General features: G+C 46.3%; 1 protein-coding gene across 15 annotated transcripts in view; it reads left to right on the forward strand.

Moving 5' to 3' along the window:
• ATXN7L1 (ataxin 7 like 1) overlaps window positions 1–20,862 on the forward strand; it is a 266,971-nt gene that overhangs the window by 186,251 nt on the left and 59,858 nt on the right. The window contains exons 1-2 of one of the 15 annotated variants that reach the window (XR_010341991.1): window positions 8,246–8,270; window positions 9,255–9,551. The exons of 11 other annotated variants lie outside the window; for them this stretch is intronic. The gene's annotated coding sequence lies outside the window, so the exon portion shown is untranslated. Of the gene's footprint in view, window positions 1–8,160; window positions 8,277–9,254; window positions 9,552–20,862 lie in introns of those variants that run through there. 3 more of the 15 variants (XM_012456258.2, XR_010341992.1, XR_010341993.1) reach the window with 3 other exon arrangements.

Below are 20,862 nucleotides of genomic sequence, written 5' to 3' on the forward strand. Positions count from 1 at the left end.
TATGATATTTTCAATTTATGATGAGTTTATCCAGATATAACCCCATTGTAAGTCAGAGAACATCTCTGGATATATTTTTTCGATCTGCCCCTAGCACTGATTCCCCTTGAAAGTTGGGAATCTAACCTTAGATGGATGAGGAGAGGGAAATTAATTTATGTCAGTTATTGCCTTCCATCTTAATGCTGCTCTCTTCCCAGGGGCATGTGGTTGGCCATGCCATTTCTTCCCCTGCTGTGGGATATCCTTGACACTGAGACTGTAAGGGCCAACAGGTGGCCCCTGACCATGCTTTGCAAAATGTTTCCAAGATTGCTTTTAGCAAAGACCATTTCCTCCTTGAAGACACCAACATCCTCAGCTGGAGTGAGAACAGGGTTTCTGAGGACCTGCCCTGAGAATGTCAGAGCCTAAAGCCTGATGTTGTTAGAAACCCGGTGGCTCACGCCTATAATCCCAGCACTTTAGGAGGCCAAGGCGGGTGGATCACGAGGTCAAGAGATCGAGACCGGGCCGGGCGCGGTGGCTCAAGCCTGTAATCCCAGCACTTTGGGAGGCCGAGGCGGGTGGATCACGAGGTCAAGAGATCGAGACCATCCTGGTCAACATTGTGAAACCTCGTCTCTACTAATACAAAAAAATTAGCTGGGCATGGTGGCGCGTGCCTGTAATCCCAGCTACTCAGGAGGCTGAGGCAGGAGAATTGCCTGAACCCAGGAGGCGGAGGTTGCGGTGAGCCGAGATCGCGCCATTGCACTCCAGCCTGGGTAACAAGAGCGAAACTCCATCTCAAAAAAAAAAAAAAAAGAGATCGAGACCATCCTGGTCAGCAAGGTGAAACCCCGTCTCTACTAAAAAATACAAAAATTAGCTGGGCATGGTGGCGCACGCCTGTAGTCCCAGCTACTCGAGAGGCTGAGGCAGGAGAATTGCTTGAACCCAGGAGGCGGAGGTTGCAGTGAGCCGAGATCGCGTCATTGCACTCCAACCTGGGTAACAAGAGCGAAACTTCGTCTCAAAAAAAAAAGAAAAGAAACCACCATCAGGGTGGACGCTCAGGGATTGGTTGGGGTCAAGCCATAGGGGAGCTAAAAGCAACCCTCATGGCCCTTCATCACCTGCCGGTTCCCTGCTGCTGATATTCAGGTCCTGATCTCAACAAGGAGACCGTGGAGAGACACTGTTCCCACAGGCTGAGGGGCCCCTCTGCAAGCATGGTGAGAAGACCCATTACTTTTTCTTTATTAGCCAGCTTCAGCTCTGGTCTGAGATGAAAGAGGGGTAACTGCTACTGGGAGAGATCAGGAATCTCAATATCTCAGTAATCCAGCTGCTGTGTGCTGAAAGACCTGTTCCTCCTGGCAGCCTGAGGACATCTATAGGTTCCTCCCTGGCTTCACAGACAGGTTTCTGCCAATGGAAATGGTATCTTGACTTATTTATAACAGTAATCATCATAGTCTTCTTTTATGTTTTGCATAGTCTGACTGAACTTTGAAACCTCTTTTACATGCCTGATGTCATTGACTCCTCCCTATAGCAATGGAGGCGGCAGGTAGTGCTAACCTCAGCATGGATGTTCTGGAAGGAGAGCCAGGATTTGGACTCCTGCTCTTGGATGTCAGTGCTCCTTCTATTGATTACAGCTACCTTTTCTTTTCTTTTTTTTTTTTTTTTTTTTTGAGATGGAGTTTTGCTCTTGTTGCCCAGGCTGGAGTTCGATGGCACAATCTCGGCTCACTACAACCTCCACCTCCTGGGTTCAAGTGATTCTCCTGCCTCAACCTCCCAAGTAGCTGGGATTATAGGCATGTGCCACTACGCCTGGCTAATTTTGTATTTTTAGTAGAGACAGGGTTTCTCCATGTTGGCCAGGCTGGTCTTGAACTCCCGACTTCAAGTGATCCACCCACCTCAGTCTCCCAAAGTGCTGAGATTACAGGCGTGAGCCACTGCGCCTGGCCTGATTACAGCTTTCTAATGGCTGTATATGGTGGCCAATAAGGAAGGTCACTTGTCTGGGAATTGCAAAACCATTTATTATTATTATTATATCTCTTCTCAGTAATAAAGGCAATGTTGGACTGCTCATTGTGTGTAATACCCACTTGAAGAGCTTCACACTTAACCTTCACATCCAACAGTAAGAGAAGGGCTATCCTTGGTCCCATCCATCAAAGTCACCCACGAGATCCTACCAGGAAGATGAAGAAATGTGAGCCATATGAGACACCTGCCCTGAATGGCACACGGTTCGGTACAGCCACACCTCAAGAGCGCTGTTCACAGGCCACTGTCGCACTGAGGGATGTATCGAGGTGCCGACTTGGGACGGTCCTCTTCCACGTTGTGTCTGAGCACTTGGAAGGATACTGGCATTGATGGCAGGCCGATCGAGTTTTCAGGTGGTAGATTTGGGAGGGAAAGCAGATTATGTTAATGAATCAGAGTCCAAAAAGATCTCAACAGACTGGAGCAGTAGACTGAATCCAACAAGATGACATTTTTAAAGGATACCTGTGGATATGCAGCTTGGCAGCAAAATGTGTGAAATAAAACTTAGGGATGAGGCAGCTGTCAGAAATTTAAAAATCTAGATTGGATCTATAGCTACATTAATAGGAGAATAATGTCCAGAACAGACCATGAGGAGCTGGTCAACCCCCACCCCCGTAACGCTGAGTTCCCAAATCTGAGTTCCGTGGTCTGGGAAGAACAACAAGAAAACCGAGACCAGGGAGTAATGAAGATGCTGTTTTGTGAGGAGCAGGTTAAGATGTCTCAGGGTGTTTAGCCTGAGAGAAGCAAGTTTCAAGGAACAAATATTTGGCAAGATGTTCCATGGAAGGGGGATTAGACTGGTTCATAGTGACTCCCACAACGCAGGCATGGCATTCGTGAGTAGCCATTACATGGGAGCTTGGCATAAGGGAGAACTCTCTAACGGTCAGGACTGAACTCGGGAGGTGCCACTAAACTGGCACACCGCTTACCTGGCGCAACACTTACTTGGCTCACTGCTTGCCTGATGCACTGCCCTAGATAGAGTCTGCAGTGAAGCTGTGCCTGGCAGCCCCTGGGCGGGAGTGTGGGTGAGCGGCTGCAGTCCTGGAGAAGGGGGCCTGCAGAGAATGCTTACCTGTGGGGTTTCTCTTGCCTGTTGAGAGTCTGTTAGTCCCAACTTAAAGGTCTAAGACTTGGGTCCGTGGGAGAGTAATGATCCCTTTATGGAAATGATGGCTGTATCAGGGATGAACCAGCAAGTTGGCAGGAGAAAGAGCTGTGCCTCGGTGTCCCATTTGTAAATAGCTAGTGGAGCCTGTGTGTGTGTGTGTGTGTGTGTGTGTGTGTGTGTGTGTGTGTGTGTGTGGTGGTGGTGGTAGTGGTGGTGCTGGTTGTTTGAATTCAGGGTTTTTGTTTGTTTGTTTTGAGATGGAATCTCACTCTGTAACCCACCCACGCTGGAGTGCAGTGGCACAATCTCAGTTCACAACCTCCACCTCCCATGTTCAAGTGATTCTTCTGCCTCAACCTGCTGAGTAGCTGGGATTACAAGTGTGCACCACCACACCCAGCTAATTTTTGTATTTTTAGTAGAGGCAAGGTTTCACCATATTGGCCAGGTGGGTCTAGAACTGCTGACCTCAAGGGATCTGCCCACCTTGACCTCCCAGAGTTCTGGGATTGCAGGCATGAGCCACCCTGCCTGGCCCTGAATTCAGGTGTTCTTTATTTTACGAAGTAAGGGCACTAAAACCAAAACAACACCCAGTAGAGAGTAACAAAGCTATCACAACCAGTCTATCTTCACTATCAATACGAAGAGGAGATTCTAATGCAGAAACATAGGGAGGACATAAACTCTGACAAATCTGTATGCACATGTGCATATATGTGCATGTGTTTGTTTATATATCACATTGTTTAACACAAATTAACACTTCTTTGTAGACCCAAATTGGTAGCGTTTGGGAACTGCTGTCTTAGAGCGCCTGTTTGCTGTATCCTGCTGGCTGCCTTAAATACTGTAACTTAAAAATTACCTCCTTTAAGTGATTCCAGAAAGGGCTTTAAAGGTAACTCAGTTATCTTGAAACTAATTGTTCTGCTGTAGATTATCCTTGCTCTTTCTTTCTGCAGGCTTTTTTAAAATTGGGATGAAATTCACCAAACATAAAACTAACCGTTTTAAACTGAACAATTCAGTGGCATTTAGTACGCTGGCAACATTGCACAACCAGCACTTCTATCTAGTTCCAAAGTGTTTCATCACTCTAAAATAAAACCTCATACCCATTAAGCAGTTACCCGCCCCCCATCATACAGACCCTGCTAATCACCAATCTGCTTTTCGTATCTGCGGATTTACCTATTCCATTTCATTTAAATGGAATCATATATATATTATATATATCTATGTATGTATATACACACATACACACACACTTATATATAAAATATATATATGTAAAACCTTTCGTGTGTGGCTTCTTTCACCTACCATCATGTTGTTGAGACTCATTTGCGTTGTAGCATGTATCATGCGTGCTTCATTCCTTTTTATGGCTGAGTATTCTTTTGTTGTATGTATACAGCACCGTTTTTGTTCATCCGCTCATCTATGGATGGGCATTTAGGTTTTTTCCAACTTTTTGGCTCTTGTGAGTAGAGCAGCTATGAACATTTGTGGACACGGATTTCTGTGAGTATCTGTTTTCAGTTCCTTTGGATATATACCTAGGAGTAGAATTTTGGTCCATATGGTCATTCTATATTTAACTTTTTTTATTTAAAAGAATTAATTGTGATGAAATACACGTAATGTGACATTTACCCATCTTAATTTTTAACGTACCATTCTGTGGCATTAAGTATCTTCACGTTGTTATGCAACCATCACCACCATCCTCTCCTGAACTCTTTTTTTTTTTTTTTTCTGAGATATTATCTAGTTCTGTCACCCAAGCTGGAGTACAGTGATCTTGGCTCACTGTAGCCTCCACCTCCTGGGTTTAAGCCATCCTCCAACCTCAGCCTCACGAGTAGCTGGGACTACAGGTGCACGCCACCACACCCAGCTAATTTTGTATTTTTTCGTAGAGGCAAGGTTTTGCCATGTTACTCAATCTCCTGAGGTGAAAGGATCCTCCTACCTCAGCCTCACAAAATGCTGGGATTACAGGTGTGAGCCACTGTGCCCAGCCTTCTCCTGAACTCTTGATCTTGGAAAACTGAAACTCTGTACCCATTGAAAAATAACTCCCCATTCCTCCTCCCTTGCAAGCCCTGGCATCCGCCATTCTGTCTATGAATTTGACTATCTAGTACCTCATATGAGTGGAATCATACATTATTTGTCTTTTTGTGACTGGAATATTTCACTTAGTGTAGTGTCCCCGAGGTTTGTCCAGGTTGTAGCATGTGTCGAAATTTCTTTTATGGCTGAATAACATTCCATTATGGATATATACCACGTTTTGTTTCTCTGTTCATTCATTGATAGACACTTGAGTTGCTTCCACCTTTTGGCTATTGTGAATAATACTGAGATATCAGTTCTTTTGTGTATAGATCCAGAAGTGATATTGCAAGATCATGTGATGACTCTGATTCTTTAAGGAATCACCTTGTTCTTCATAGTGGCTTCACCATTTTACATTCCCACCAACAGTGCACCAGGGGTCCTGTTTCCCCACATCCTCACCAAGACTTATTTTTATTTTTGTTTAACAGCCATCCCAGTGGGTGTGAAATGATAAGTCACTGTGATTGCGATTTGCACATCCCTAATGACTAGTGACTGGAGAGCATTTTTTCATATGCTCTTGTCAGCCACCTATATATCTTCTTTAGAGGAGAACTATCTATTCAAGTCTTCTGCCCTTTTTCTTTTTTTTTTTTTTTTTTGTTTTTGAGATGGAGTCTTGCTCTGTCACCCAGGCTGGAGTGCAGTGTCATGATCTTGGCTCACTGCAACCTCCTGGGTTCAAGCCGTTCTCCTGCCTCAGCCTCCTGAGTAGCTGGGACTACAGGTGCGTACCACCACACTCAGGTTATTTTTGTATCTTTAGTACAGATAGGGTTTCACCCTATTGGCCAGACTGGTCTCGAACTCCTGACCTTGTGATCCACCCACCTCGGCCTCCCAAAGTGCTGAAATCACAGGTGTGAGCCACCACGCCCAGCCCTTTGCCCATTTTTGAATTGGGTTGAGCCTGCCTGTGTTTTTATTTAGAGTTATGTTTCTAAACTTGCTGCTCTTCAGAAGCTAGAATAAATATTGCATCTTATTATCCTAAGCCACATGTTTGCTGAGAACTTAGGCTGCCTGAGGTGTAAGGCCACCAGGAGCCTACATGGGCACCCGAGATGAGGAGGGAGAGCAGGGCTGCAGGAAGCAGGGGCCAGTGCTCTAGAAGGTCCAGATGGTTCTGGGAGAGCTGGCCCAAGGGCAGCTGTTCCCATCTCCGTTTTCCAGGTCATCCTGGAACTCTTTGCAGATATATTAGGAAAGCAACTCACGTTTGTCTCTGGAAAGACTCGGGTTCCCAGGCCTGGGGCCTGCCCTTTCATCTGTGTTTCTTCTAAACATTGCAACATCCAGCAGGCCTCTACTCCACAGTCCCCTGGGTGAGTGAAATGTGCCTAAGGGCCCTTGACCTGCTAACCTCGGGTTGGGGAACAATGCTCACAGCCTAACTCTTGGGAGCAGATAATCTCCAGCCAAAGCTGCAAATGACTGAAAAGGAGGACTGGTCAGATGGGTGGTCAGCTTACGCCCCCTCGGCACCCCCCAGCTACATTCCAAACAAATGGTTCTGCTTTGCCAGCCAGCACAGCTCCCTCCCAATCTGAAACCGATGAATTCTCCTCAATTCTGGGAAGAAACTCTGTCAAAAAGAGGGGAAAAGGAAGCCAAGAACCCAGAAGTCCAAAGTCATGTTCTCCCAGAATAATTTTCCCACTGGAGGCTCACTGTCTCTGGCTTTGGTTATGTTTTCAAGTGGCTGAAGGGATGGTCCCAACAGGAGGCTACCTTACATAGGCAGTCATTATAATGACCTCTCTATTCTTGCTAATGCGTAGGAGGCTCTCCCTGGCATGTGTGTGCCGGGAGCAAACGTGTGAGCGTGACATGAGGAGATGTGTCTTCCCACAGTCCAAAATTCTCCAGGAAAGTCAAACTTTCTGAGTCTTGGAAAACTTTTGTATCTTAAAGATTTGTGTTGCATTCTCTTTACTAAAAGGCATATGCCCCTTAGCTAGGGTTGATTTAATATTCATCAGGTAATAACCAGGTTTTACAAAGAAATGTCAGATGCCACACAGGAGAGGTCCTAGTAGAAGATAAAGATGCGCAAAACATACTTTGCTAATTTTTTTTTAAATTGAGGTGAAATTTGCATCACAGAAAATTAACCATTTAAAGTGTGCTGCTATTCAGTGGTATTGCGTACATTCACAATGTTGGGCAACCAGCAGCCCCCAAAGGAGACCCTGTGCCCGTTAAGCAGTCACTACCTCCGCCTTCTGCAAGCCTGCCCCTGACAACCACAAATCTCTGTCTGTCTCTGTGATTTTACCTATTCTGGACATTTCGTATAAAGGGAATCACGTAACATGTGGCCTTTGTGAACCATTGTTTTGCTAGGCATTCTCCCTGCTCCCAAGTCTGCAGTTTTTGGCCAAGATCAGGGAGGAAACTTTCTAAATATCCAGAATGAATGAAAGCTCCCTGCTTAAATCAATAGTTCCAGCCACCCACAAAAGTATTTTCCAATCATTATAATGACTGCTCTAAAGCATAGTGCTTGGTATTGAAGTGGACTCTGCCTATCAGGATGGACAGGCCAGAGCGAAGGGGGAGTGGGAATGCCCGAGGCATCTTCAGGCTGCCTGGGGACCCTGGACCCAGGCCAGACAGACAGCAGCTCCAGGGCTGCGGTAAGGCCCAGCCCTGCACACACAGCGCTGGCTCTCATGCACCTCTGAGGAGCCTGCTGCTTCTGACCACACCTTGTGTGTGCGGTTCAGGAAAACCCAAGTTCATCTGCCAAATTCAGGATACAACCCTGACTTTTCCGGGCTTTTCTTTCTGCCTTTCCCTAATCTCATCTGGGCGTGCTCTCTTAAAGGGGAAGTGGTGCGTTCTGACTGGCCAGGGCCCTTATCCAGGAGCCAGGAAACGTCTACTACCACGAGTCGCGTTGCCCAGCGTGTCACTGGCTCAGCCTCCTTATCCAAACGGCAAGGCAGCCTCCCCGGGATGTGTAAGTGTGAGCGCAGGGCACGAGGGCCACACAGGACGGTGTGGGGCTGAGCGCAGGTCACGGAACAGAGAACCTGGCAGGCGGAGCATGCTGGCAGCCCACGAGCCATTTAGCAAGATGAGTGTTAGCATAGACAGCGCTCTTGCTCTGTGGGCTGGAGCTGGAGCCGAGACAGGGCTGAGGCGGGGAGCGGGGAGAGTGGCTGCCTCAGAAAGAGGTCAGGAGTAGGAGGCTGGGTTGGGGACCAGTCTATTTTGGACAACCCTTCTGGATGCACCAGCCTCAGGCCTGAAAAGGAGTGGAGTGGAAAATTTTCCAGCACACCTTTCAGAGCACTGGGAAGCCAGCTGCAGTGAACCTTCCCCGTGTGTCAACCCCACTTCCCCGCGTTTATGTCCGTGTATTTATCTACTCAGGGCACTTATCTACTCAGCCATGGCGTTTCTTTGTTGTTTTTCTATGCAATTTGTGTTAAGACGTGTTTGGGGTCCTTTCTATTCAAACTGCATAAATTGCTTGAAACCAGCACCCTGGTTTTTTCCTTCTTTCCTGGCCACGCATGGTCCTTGTCCAGTGCGTGCACGCTGCAGGCCCTGAGTCAACACGGGCGTCTGGCCCACAGGTGGACCGACCGGCTCACTAGGATGCTGGGTGGTGTGTCTGGCTGGTTTCGAGCTAGGGCTCTGTTTCCTGTGTGCCTCGCGAAATCAAGGGGCAAATGCACACCGACTCACGCTCACAGTCAGCTCCTAACTAGATGCTACCAGTGAGTGACTGGTGGCAGGAAAATAGACCCTCGCTGTGTTTTAGGTTCCTTTCTGTCCTGGGTGTGTGTTTGTATGGTAGGGCAGGTTGATCTTAAATCATGTAAAAAGTTTTGTTTTCACCAAAGTAACTCAGACCTTTTGCTTCTAAAGAAGGAAGAGATAAGGGGGTGAGAAAGGAAAAAAAAAAGTGTGTGTCTCTGTACGCATATGTTGACAGGGCACAACCACACCCTACTTCAAGACAACTTCCTGTTTGCCGCTGCCAACTGCCACTCCAAGAAGAACAGAAATGGTTCCGTTATTAGTGGCTGCTGTAGGACCATGACGGTCGATGGGGTGAGAGGCTCTGAGCGATGCCGTGAGCTTAGCAGTCAATGGAGTCTTTTCACCTTCTCTTGTAAGAGACCGTGGTCCTGTGCTGTGGAAAGGAGACGCTGGTACAGATGGAAATAAAGCACTGGTGGCCCCTCCTACCAGCCTGTGGTCCTTAAACGGTGTGCGCCCATTGGCTTCTGTAAGTGGAATGATTTCATTCAGGGGCAGGGAGAAGACTGAGAATTTCCTCCTGAGCAAAGCTACTACCTGTGCATGTTTTTCTAATGGACATTTTCATATATCAGGGGAACTCATGTTAAGCGCCTGCGATGGGTTGGCACTGTGGTAGCCACATTTTACATGTTCTCAATCCTCCCCACACCCATTTATTCCACCATGAGCAGAGTGAGTGCTCTTGAGCGCAAGACCCTGTGCTAAATGCCAGAGATAAAAGAGTAAACAAGACACCTGCCCTCCAGGTGTGTCCAGGCGCAGGACACTTAAGCCAGTAAACCGGTAATTACAGCGTGTGATGTGCACCAAGATGAGGGACACAGTGTGCTTGACGGGCACCTGTCCTGTTGTAACTCCATGATGTGGGTATTACTGCCCTCATTTTTTGTTTTTGTTTTCATTTTCTGAGATGGAGTCTCACTCTGCCCCCCAGGCTGGAGTGCAGTGGCTCAATCTCAGCTCACTGCAGCCTCTGCCTCCCAGGTTCAAGTGATTCTCCTGCCTTAGCCTCCTGAGTAGCTGGGATTACAGGCACGTGCTACCACGTCCAGCTAATTTTTGTGTTTTTAGTAGAGGCGGGGATTTGCCATGTTGGCCAGGCTGGTCTCGATCTCTTGACCTCATGATCCAGCCTCCCAAAGTGCTGGGATTACAGGTGTGAGCCACCACACCTGGCCTATTGTCCCCATTTTACAGGTAAGGAGACTGGGGCTCAAGGGGTTAAGTAATTTCCACAAGTCACAGAGCTAATGAGTGACAGAGCTGGGATTCGAGCCCAGATCTTTCTGATTCCAAAGACAGCAGTGTCTGCTCTGCATTTCCAGTGATTCCCAAAGCCCATGGAGCATGAAAATCACCTCAGGACCTTTTAAAAAGTCACAGATTTGGGGGCCCTGGCCCTGGTGTCCCAAGAGTGAAGAAATCCCTGCTGCACTGGATGTTCTCTGATGTGTAAGTGCAGCTGGGGTACTTTCTGCCTCCATGGGGCCTGGCAAGCCCTGAGGCCTTAGCTCAAGGCCCCAGGGCAAAGGCCACTGATGCTGCCTCAAGACAGCGTGGGGAAGATTCGGTTCAGCTGTCCAGGTATTTTTATTTATTTATTTTTAAATTTCAGCTTTTATTTTAGATTCAAGGGGTATATGTGCAGGTTTGTTTTTGTTTTTGTTTTTGTTTTTTGTGGGGTATTTTTTTTTTTTTTTGAGACGGAGTGTCACTCTGTTGCTCAAGCTGGAGTACGGTGGTGCAATCTCAGTTCATTGCTACCTCCACCTCCCAGGTTCAAGTGATTCTCCTGCCTCAGCTTCCAGAGTAGCTGGGATTACAGGCACGCACCACCACGCCTAGCTAATTTTTGTATTTTTAGTAGAGACGGGGTTTTCCCGTGTTAGCCAGGCTGGTCTCAAACTCTTGATCTCAAGTGATCCACACCCCTCAGCCTCCCAAAGTGCTGGGATTACAGGCGTGAGTCACCGCGCCTGGTCGTTTTATCAGATATTTTAAACGTTGGGAATCCCAGCTCATGGATCTTCTCCCCAAGATCCTGGGGCCTGTGTCACCCCCTCTGCCAGGTCTAGCTGTCTGCCATAACTGTCCTATCGGTGCTCTTGGTGTGATGATGTCAGCTGTGTCATCGTAAGGTAGCATTCAACAGCTTATCTGCAAGCTGGAAGCCCTCAGTTTTCACCAAAGCTGTGATGACTCCTGTGTTTAAACACATGTGACTTGTGCGGTGCGTTTGTGGTTTTGGTGGGGGCTACTCTGATGGAGAAGTTCAGTGCCATGCATGCGGAGTCCTTGTCAACCCCTCTGCTACCACCGGGCCCAGATAGTGGGGAGCAGATAGAGCCATAAAAGGCCTAACGTTACAAAGAGGATCATGGCTCTGGCTCCAGGTGGAGTCTCAGACTCAGGTCCTTCGGGCAGCAGCCTGCCTTCTGATGGCCGTGTCCATTCTCCTCTACTCAGAGTGACAACTGTGGCAGCAAGCCAGGATCTGGATGGAGAGTGCTGTCCCCTGAGCACAGGAAGCCCTCGATGACAAAGGTCTAGCAATGACAGCACCTATCCTATCACCACTGTAATAACCCAGGGCTCATAGCCCAGTGTCTGACACGTGGTAGGTGCCAAGGAAACACTAAGCAAAAAAAAAAAAAAAAGAGTGAATGAATGAAGGAGGTTTCATTTTAACCCATATTTTTGTCTCCTTCCTGCCTTTGTATTTGCACCTACTTTCCTCTGCCCTTTCTGTTTCAGGATACGTTCGTGTTTTGTTGTTGTTGTTGATGGACTTAAACAGCTTTAACAAAGACAGAGCCTATTAAGCAATGCATCTTATATCATTTCCTTTTTTCCTCATCCTCATGTATTTATCAAATGCTTTTCTTTGTTTCCTTTTTGTTGTTATTTGTTTGCTTGTTTGTTTTTGAGATGGAGTCTCATTCTATCACCAAGCTAGAGTGCAGTGGTGCGATCTCGGCTCACTGCAACCTCCACCTCGGCCTCCCGAGTAGCTAGGATTACAAGCATGCACCACCACGCCTGGCTAATTTTTTTTTTTTTGGTAGTTATAGTAGAGACGAGGTTTCATCGTGTTGGCAAGGCTGGTCCCAAACTCCTGACCTCAAGTGATCCACCTACCTCAGCCTCCCAAAGTGTTGGGATTACAGGAATGAGCCACTGTGCCCAGCCTCAAGTATTTTCCTTTAAGTACTGATTAGTATCTACATACTATTTGTGACATCTTGTTAATTTTCTTGCAGATCTGAGTGTACTATTTTGCATACATTTTCTTAGGTTGATATAACTCTCCTACCTGTCTCCTACCATTCGCTTTATTATGGATTATTCAGGTTGTTTGTAGTAATTTTTTACTATAGTAGACAGTGCTGAGAATATCTTTGATTTTTTTTCCTTTGGGATATTTCCTGGAGGTCTGTTTTCTAAACTAACATTACCAGATTACCAGATCAAAGGCTATGGATGCTTTTTAGTTCCTGTTATTATCACCAGGTTGCTCTCCAGAAAAATGTAATCCCTTGTAAGTACCGCTGGCAAGGTGCACATCTGCTTGTTTCCCCACAGGTTCTATTTCTGTGGTTTTTCCTTTTAGCTACACTAGGTGTCCGGTGGGGGCATCCTTGGGGGCTGATGGAAGTATTCAGGGCCCTGGAAAGCCCCTGGGACTCCCCAGATCCTACCCAATAGTGGTGATGCCAGAAATTTGCACCTTAGTATACATGATAAATAGAAGAGGAGGAGGAAGGCGGAATGCCTCCACAGGGGAAAAGTTAAAAAGGATCCTACTTCGCAGGAGCTCTGGAAGTGGGAAGTGCTCTTGTAAGAATCATCCGAGTTGGCGTTTCTGAAGTGTGGAGGGAAGGGAACGTCCCAGGCACAGGGGCATGGTAGAAAGGGCATTGGCTCTGGGGCCGGGCAAGCCTGGGCTTTCCTCCCAGCTGCTGAGGTCTACATGACCTTGGTCTTGTTTCACAATCTTGCTAAGCTTTAATTTCCCCATCTGATATTTAAGAAGAAAAAATAATAATTTCCCCATTTATAACAGGGCAACTAACAGTATCATACCACGTGGTAGGGTTTTTGGGTAGATTACATGAGCTGGTGAGTGAAAAGCAGCTTGCACGGTGCCCGATACATAGTAGGTACTCAAGAAAGGATGCTTTCCCTCCCTTTTTTTTTTTGAGACAGAGCTTCTCTCTCGCCCAGGTTGGAATGCAGTGGAACAATCTCGGTTCACTGCAAACTCCACCTCCTGGGTTCAAGCAATTCTCCTGCCTCAGCCTCCTGAGTAGCTGGGAATACAGGCATGTGCCACCACGACCGGCTAATTTTTGTATTTTTAGTAGAGACGGGGTTTCACCATGTTGGTCAAGCTGGTCTCGAACTCCTGACCTCAGGATCCAGCTGCCTCGGCCTCCCAAAATGCTGGGATTACAGGCATGAGCCACCACACCAGGCTGCTTTCCTCCTAACTAAATGAATGTGCCTGGGGTGAGCAGATGACCAAGAAACAAGCCCAGAGTGAGCTTAGGGGATTTGGGAGCTGAGCTGGCATGAGCAGTGTAGATCACAGGCCCACATTAACGTTTGTCAAAGAACTTAGTGCCCCAGATAGTTTATGTTGCCCACAGTGGGTAGGAGGTGAAGAGGGGTAAAGAAGACCTAGTCTAAGTCAATTGATGGCAGGCACCTGTGTTTAAGGAATGCCTCCTCGCTCCTCAGCCCTGCCATTTTTAAGAGGTACTGCAATGTGAGAAGGGAATGGGCACTCCAGAAAAGCTCACAAGCACTCCTGGCACGGGAACTGCTTGGCACAGCTCTGCCTGCACCCGCGGCCTGCCCTATCACCTGACTTTTCTGTGTCTTCATTTCCTCCTCTGCTGAGCAAGGCTGATTCAATATCCCCCTCTAACCACCATGGCAGTAAGTTTAGTATCTAACTTTGATGGTGACACATGAGACCACAGGCCCAGGTTCTAGCCCCAGCTCTTCCACCTAATAGTCTTATGACTTTGGGCAAGTTTGTCAAATGCAGTCTGTCTCCATTTCCACAGCTGTAAACTAGGGGGAATCGTTGCCTCCCCAAGCAGCTGTGAGTACGGCTGCCCTGGCTCCTGGCACAGCTCCCAGTGCAAAGGTGCCAGCCCTGCCTCTCTCTCCAGCTCCAGTTTACGTTTAGAAGAAGGTTCCTTGGAAATCAGGGTGTTTATAGGCAGCATCCTGACTGCAGCTACAAAAGCAGATTGAACCCACTGATAAGATAGAGGCCGGCTAATGACTTGCCAAGCACCTGCCCTCAGAAGTGGGGGCTGAAGGAGACTCCATGCTGTCAAGTGAGTAAGCCGGGTGCTGGCCTAAGCCCAAGTGTGCTTACACAACCATGGCAGGCCACAAGCGACTGTGGTGCTCAAAGTCCATTGGGAGGGGGTTGGTCTCTTAAAGGCCCTATTGGAACATTCCCAACAAGTTCTTTCTAAAAATGATGCAGGGAGCCACCTTGAGTATTTGCGGCCGGCTCAGCCATTCACGAGGCATCTGTGCTGAGGTTTTCCATGCAGGACATTGATGATGCTAGTATGAAAATATCTCCATGAATAAGAGTATGTATGGGAAAGGGAAGGCTCTGAATTTTTACTGAAATGAAATTGCCTGAGAACCTGATGGAGTTTATCTGCAGAAGGTGACGGAAGCAAACTGGAGACACCAGGGCTCCCCGTGCCTGTCAGATTTGGGGGATGCTGAGAGGTGGAGTCTGCAAGCTCCCTGCGCAGCTGATCTCCAGGACTGCCCGTGGAGTTGCACCTGGATGGTTAAGGAGGCTTTGGGAAAGCAGGTGGTCTTGAAACAAGCAGCTGCTGAGACTTTGGCCTGGACTTCCTGTGGTGGAAATGCCTAAAAGTGAAAGGATTTGGCTTTTCCTCTCTTTGGTTCCGGGGCCCCCAAACTCCTTGTGATTGAGGTCTCAGGCAGTGGCATGGAGCTGCTGACTGGCACCTGCCAGCTGCCTAACGCTTACAAGGTGTTTCTTCCTCTCCCTAGGGGAGCCAGCTGCCCTGCTGAAAAACCCAGAGCCAGTGGGAAGGGAGAGGTCCCTTGGCTCTTTCAGGCTCCTCCTATCCCTAGCATTATCTTCCAAGATTCCAAGGTGGTAGAGCCCAGAGTTAAGACAGGGGCTCTGAAAACATCCCAGATCTGACGTTTTCTAGCTCTGCGACATTAAGAACTCATTGTATCTCTGAACCAAACCTCAGGAATTATACCTCAAGGAAATAATTCTAAATCACTTTTTAAATAAATCAGTTTTTTAAAAGACAAATAGTAGGTAGAGAGTGAGAGGGTAGCTAAGTAATCTACAGCATGTTAATGACTGAATATTACCTAATGGTTTAAAATGGCAAGTATGTGGGAATTTGATACGTATATTTAGAATAATGATAGTTGGCAAGGAATAGTCCAAAATATCCATTGATTATAGTTTTGTCCATAAAAGTTAACTGTTGTAAAAAGAGGCCAGTAGTGCTTCTCTTACAGTATTGTAAGAATGAAATGCTAAAAGGTAAATCAAGTGTTTAGAAGAGTGCCTGGCACATAGGAAAAAAAAATTTTTTTTTTGAAACAGAGTTTCACTTTTGTTGCCCATGCTGGAATGCAATGGCACGATCTCAGCTCACCACAACCTCTGCCTCCTGGGTTAAAGTGATTCTTCTGCCTCAGCCTCTCCAAGTAGCTGAGATTGCAGGCATGCACCACCACGCCTGGCTAATTTTTTGTATTTTTAGTAGAGACGGGGTTTCTCCATGTTGGTCAGGCTAGTCTCAAACTCCTGACCTCATGTGATCTGCCCACCTCAGCCTCCCAAAGTGTGGGATTACAAGCCTGAAAAAAAAATTTTTTTTTTGAGACAGGGTCTCACTCTGTCACTCAGGCTGGAGTGCAGTGAAACAATCTCAGCTCGCTGCAGCCTTGACCTCTCTGGCTCAAGCGATCCTCCCACCTCCTAAGTAGCTGGGCCTACAGGGGCACACCTGCTGATCTTTTTTTCTTTTTTGTAGAGACAGGGTTTTACCATGTTACCCAGCTAGTTTTGAACTCCTGAGCTTAAAGTAATTCACCCGCCTCAGCCTCCCAAAGTGCTGGGATTACAGGTGCGAGCCACTGTAGCCACCTGAAAAATCTTAAAACTATTATAACTATTGATCAAAGGACAGAAAGGGTGAGAGCGGAGGTTGCTGGTCCAAGATCATTCACTGAGGTTGTTATTGATGTATTGTATGCTTAATTCTGCACAGATTTTCTGATAGTGATTTTCTGTTTTCGGTAGGTGAGTGGTGCTTATATTCAATATTAGCACAATAGATTGGTTTGGTCTTTCTGTCACATGGTCTGGAAAGAAATGTGTAGCAAGAGCTATAAACTTGCAACCTTTCAGTTTGGGAATTATACCTCAAGGACATAATTCTGAATCACTTTTTAAATAAGTCAGTTTTTTTAAAAGACAAATAGTAGGTAGACAATAAGAGAGTAGCTAAATAATCTGCATCATGTTAATGATTGAATGTGAATGATTGAACCCAGCCTTTTAGAATGGCAAGTGTATGGGAATTTGATTCGTATATGTAGAATAATGTTAGCTGACAAAGAATAGTCCAAAATATCCATTGATTACACTTTTGTTAATAAAGTTATATGTATTAGCAAAGACTAAGAACATTTAGAGGAAAGTGCTCTTTTTCTCTAAAATTGCTTAAGTATGAAATATTTTAACAAAGAGTGAGGGATATAATGTACTACAAACTCTTTCTGGGCAGGGCAAATAGAATTAGAGTAATTATAGGGATCTACCTTAGGCAGGCCCTTAATCAAAACATAGAAAGACTTGATTAAGCCTCAAGTGGGTGAAGGCTTATATCTGAATGATGGTAATGTACAGCAGGAGAGCTTTACTCAGAGAAATCTCACCTGCAAAGCTACATCTTTTTGCAAGACATAAGACCCTGCCTTCTCCTGTCACCAACCTAACCCACCTCCTCACCAACACAAAACTGTGTAAGTCTGCTACAGGCAGGTCTTCATACACTAGAGAAACACAGATTAAATGGGTCTTTTTGTAGAATCCACTCACTCTGCCCTACCTGGGACATCAGCTCTACCCATTTTCAAAAGCTTAGCTATAGCTCACCTCCAGAGTGAAGCCCAGACCACTGACACTATTGGTCCCTCCACTCTAAATTCTTACATAACCTTTCTCAACTGCACCGGTAGGAGGCAAGCTTGTTCCCATAGTGTAAGGGTTGTGAGAGCCCTTCTGAATTAATTCAGTTTCACAAATAGAAAATACTGCTTTCACCTATTTATTGCAATACAGAATCACACATCAAACAACTATTTAAAAAACTTATATTAAGGGTAAAGGGCTGTCTTCAGGTTTTAGTTAATATTTCCTCATTCCAACTTGTTATTTCAATTGGCAATTTAAGACAAGTTTCTGAACCTAAAATATGAAACCAGGCGTGGTGGCTCACGCCTGTAATCCTAGCACTTTGGGAGGCTGAGGAGGGTGGATCACTTGAGATCAGGAGTTTGAAACCAGCCTGACCAACATGGTGAAACCTTGTCTCTACTAAAATTACAAAAATTAACCAGCCGTGGTGGCAAGCACCTGTAATTCCAGCTACTCTAGAGACTGAGGAAGGAGAATCACTTGAACCTGGGAGACAGAGGTTGCAGTGAGCCGAGATCACTCCACTGTACTGTAGCCTGGGCAACAGAGTGAGACCGTCTCAAAAAATAAAATACGAAACTAAGAAAAAAAGCTTATCCACTGATACAGTTGTTTTGTGGGCCAAATGTGGTGGCTCACCTGGAATCCCAACACTTTGGGAGGCCGAGGCCGGAGGATCTCTTGAGCCCAGGAGTTCAAAACCTGCCTGGGGAACATAGAGAGACTTTGTAGCTACAAAAAAAAAAAAAATTGAGATAGGGTCTTGCTCTGTTGCCTAGGCTGGAATGCTCTAGTACAATCACAACTTGCTGTAGCCTCTACTTGCCAGTCTCAAGAGATCCTCCCACCCTTGGCCACCCAAAGTGCCGGGATTATAGACACGAGCCACCACACCTGGCCTTACCAAAAAAAAGTTTTAATTAATAATTAACTAGGACCAGGCACAGTGACTCATGCCTGTAACCCGAGCGCTTTGGGAGGCTGAGACAGGCAAATCACTTGAGGCCAGGAGTTCAAGACTAGCCTGGCCACCATGATGAAACCCCATCTCTACTAAAAATACAAAAATTAGCTGGGCATGATGGTTCATGCCTATAATCACATCTACTTGGGAGGCTGAGATCTTGAGAATCTTGAGCCTTGGTTTTCCCATGCCCAAGAGAATCGCTTGAGCCTGCATGGTGGAGGTTGCAGTGAGATGAGATCATGCCACTGCACTCCAGCCTGGGCCACAGGAGCAAGACTCTGTCTCAAAAAATAATAATATTTATTAGCCGTGTGTGGTGGCACACACCTGTAGTCCCAGCTACTCAGAAGGCTGACATAGAAGGATCACTTGAACCTGGAAGCTGAAGGTTGCAGTAAGCCATGATCGTGCCACAGCACTATAGCCTGGGTGACAGACCAAGACTCTTTCTCAAAAAAAAAAGTTTTTTCTGTAAATTTAGCAGCAGAATACCAGGACCACTAACCAGCATCCTTTTAGAAGGTGATTGTAGATTCACTGGTCTGGTCCATTTATTTTGGTCTTCATGGCACGCTTCCTTGTGATTTGTCTTTGTTTACTTGCATAATTTTTAACCCTTAGTTTAGCAAAATAAAATGTATCTTCATTATTCAGATTTATCTCCCCACCTAAACCGAGAAATATTTCTGTACATCCCCTACCTGCCCACCACCAGCTTTTAATAAGTGATAGCAAGGGAATGAATGAAGACTGCAGAAAAATCTAGAGCAGTAATGGTAAAAATCAAAATCTTATTTTCATATTGGAAGCCTCTGCCAAAAAATAAATTGCTAAACAAGACATTTCTGAGATGCAGAAAGTCCACAGACTTGAAGTTAGGAGACTTGGTTCTAGTCCCAGGATTGCCACTAACTGGCTTAACCCGAAGGCTGGCAACTGATAACCTCATCCATCAGAAAGATCACACTAGTTGATTTTTAAGATCCAGTTCTGACCTTTAGTGATTCTAAGTTCTGCATTTTCTAATTTCCTGGCTTAGATTCTTATTCACCTGGTTTCCTGCCTTCCTAAGAGGCATAGGCCCATGTACCCAGAGCAGAGGCGCCCTGATCCTTGAGTAGCCCTGACCTTGGCAATCATCTCACCTCTCTGGGTCTCCTTTGGCCAGTCAGCTGTGAGGAGGGTGAAGACGCCTGGCTGCTTCCTGCCTGTCTCACAGGGGTTGTAAAGGCCAGTATAATTTTACAGAGAGTGAATTCCTCCAAGGAAGATCTTGCCTGAGTAAAATTGTTCAATACTTCGGCTGTTATTATCGCTATGACATCCAGGAATGATGAGGGATGAGAAGGGAAGGAGCAGATATAAGCATCCATTGTATTTATGGTGACTGAGTGGATGGAGGCCTTGAAGCCATCTAGGGACCCACTTCATCTACAGATAAAGACACAGGAACCAAGGAAGTTTAAGTGGTGAACTGAAGGCCAAGAGCCTAATACTGTGTATGTGTGGTTGACATGGGAGCCCAGGTCTCCTGGCTCAAAACAGAGGCCCCAGAACTAGCTCTTTGTTCTCAAAAGCTTCAACAGGATGGCTTCTGAGAACTAATCATGTATGCAAAGGTCTACTCTGATTCAATGAAAAAAAGTACCCTGTAAATTTATTCTGTGTAGGAGCATATGAGCCCTGGTCAAGCAAAAACAAACAACAATCAGATGATCCTCAAAAATCTGCTTCCTCCTAATTCCTATTGCGTCAGAAAACTAAATGCATCCTGCTTTGAGACAGCCTGGCAACCCGCTGGTACAAGGGAGCACAGAGAAACCCCAGACTCCTGTCCCAGCTGGCCATGGGTGGGAGGCTGGCATCCCCCAGCTCAGGGTGCCTGCAAAAGCAACCAGGGAAGGTGTGCTAACGAGAGAAGCCTCGGCTCAGCTTTGGACTGGAGAGAGTGATCTGCCATCTTTGCCTGTCACATTTTGCATTATCAAATTCAGCCAGCTTTTCGGATCTGTGATCTCCAGGATATCTGTTATAACTTCATTTATTTATTCAACACAGGTTAATTAAGCACTGAGTATATGTGGGGCATAAGAGAGCCAGAGAGGGCCTAGGCTTTCAGGAAGCTTTGTCTTTTTTAGGGTTTGGGATTCCTTCCTGTAATCATGTACAAAGTTTCTGAGCAGGTGTAAAAGAGCCTTTTGCTGGAATCTTAAATTTTTATCAGATCTGTTTCCCTAAAACAATTAAGAACCACCATAGGCCAGGCGTGGTGGCTCACGCTTGTAATCCCAGCACTTTGGGAGGCTGAGGCGGGCCAATCACGAGGTCAGGAGTTCGAGACCAGACTGGACAACATAGTGAAACCCCATCTCTACTAAAAATACAAAACAAATTAGCCTGGCATAGTGGCAGGTGCCTGTAATCTCAGCTACCTGGGAGGCTGAGGCAGGAGAATTGCTTGAACCTGGGAAGCAGAGGTTGCAGTGAGCCAAGATCATGCCACTGCACTCCAGCCCAGGAGACAGTGTGAGACTTACACTCAAAGAAAAAAAAAAAAAAAAAAACAAAAAG

The sequence above is a fragment of the Aotus nancymaae genome, unplaced genomic scaffold (assembly GCF_030222135.1).
Source record: "Aotus nancymaae isolate 86718 unplaced genomic scaffold, 86718_ANA_hifiasm-v0.15.2.pri h1tg000002l, whole genome shotgun sequence".
Taxonomy (NCBI): domain Eukaryota; kingdom Metazoa; phylum Chordata; class Mammalia; order Primates; family Aotidae; genus Aotus; species Aotus nancymaae.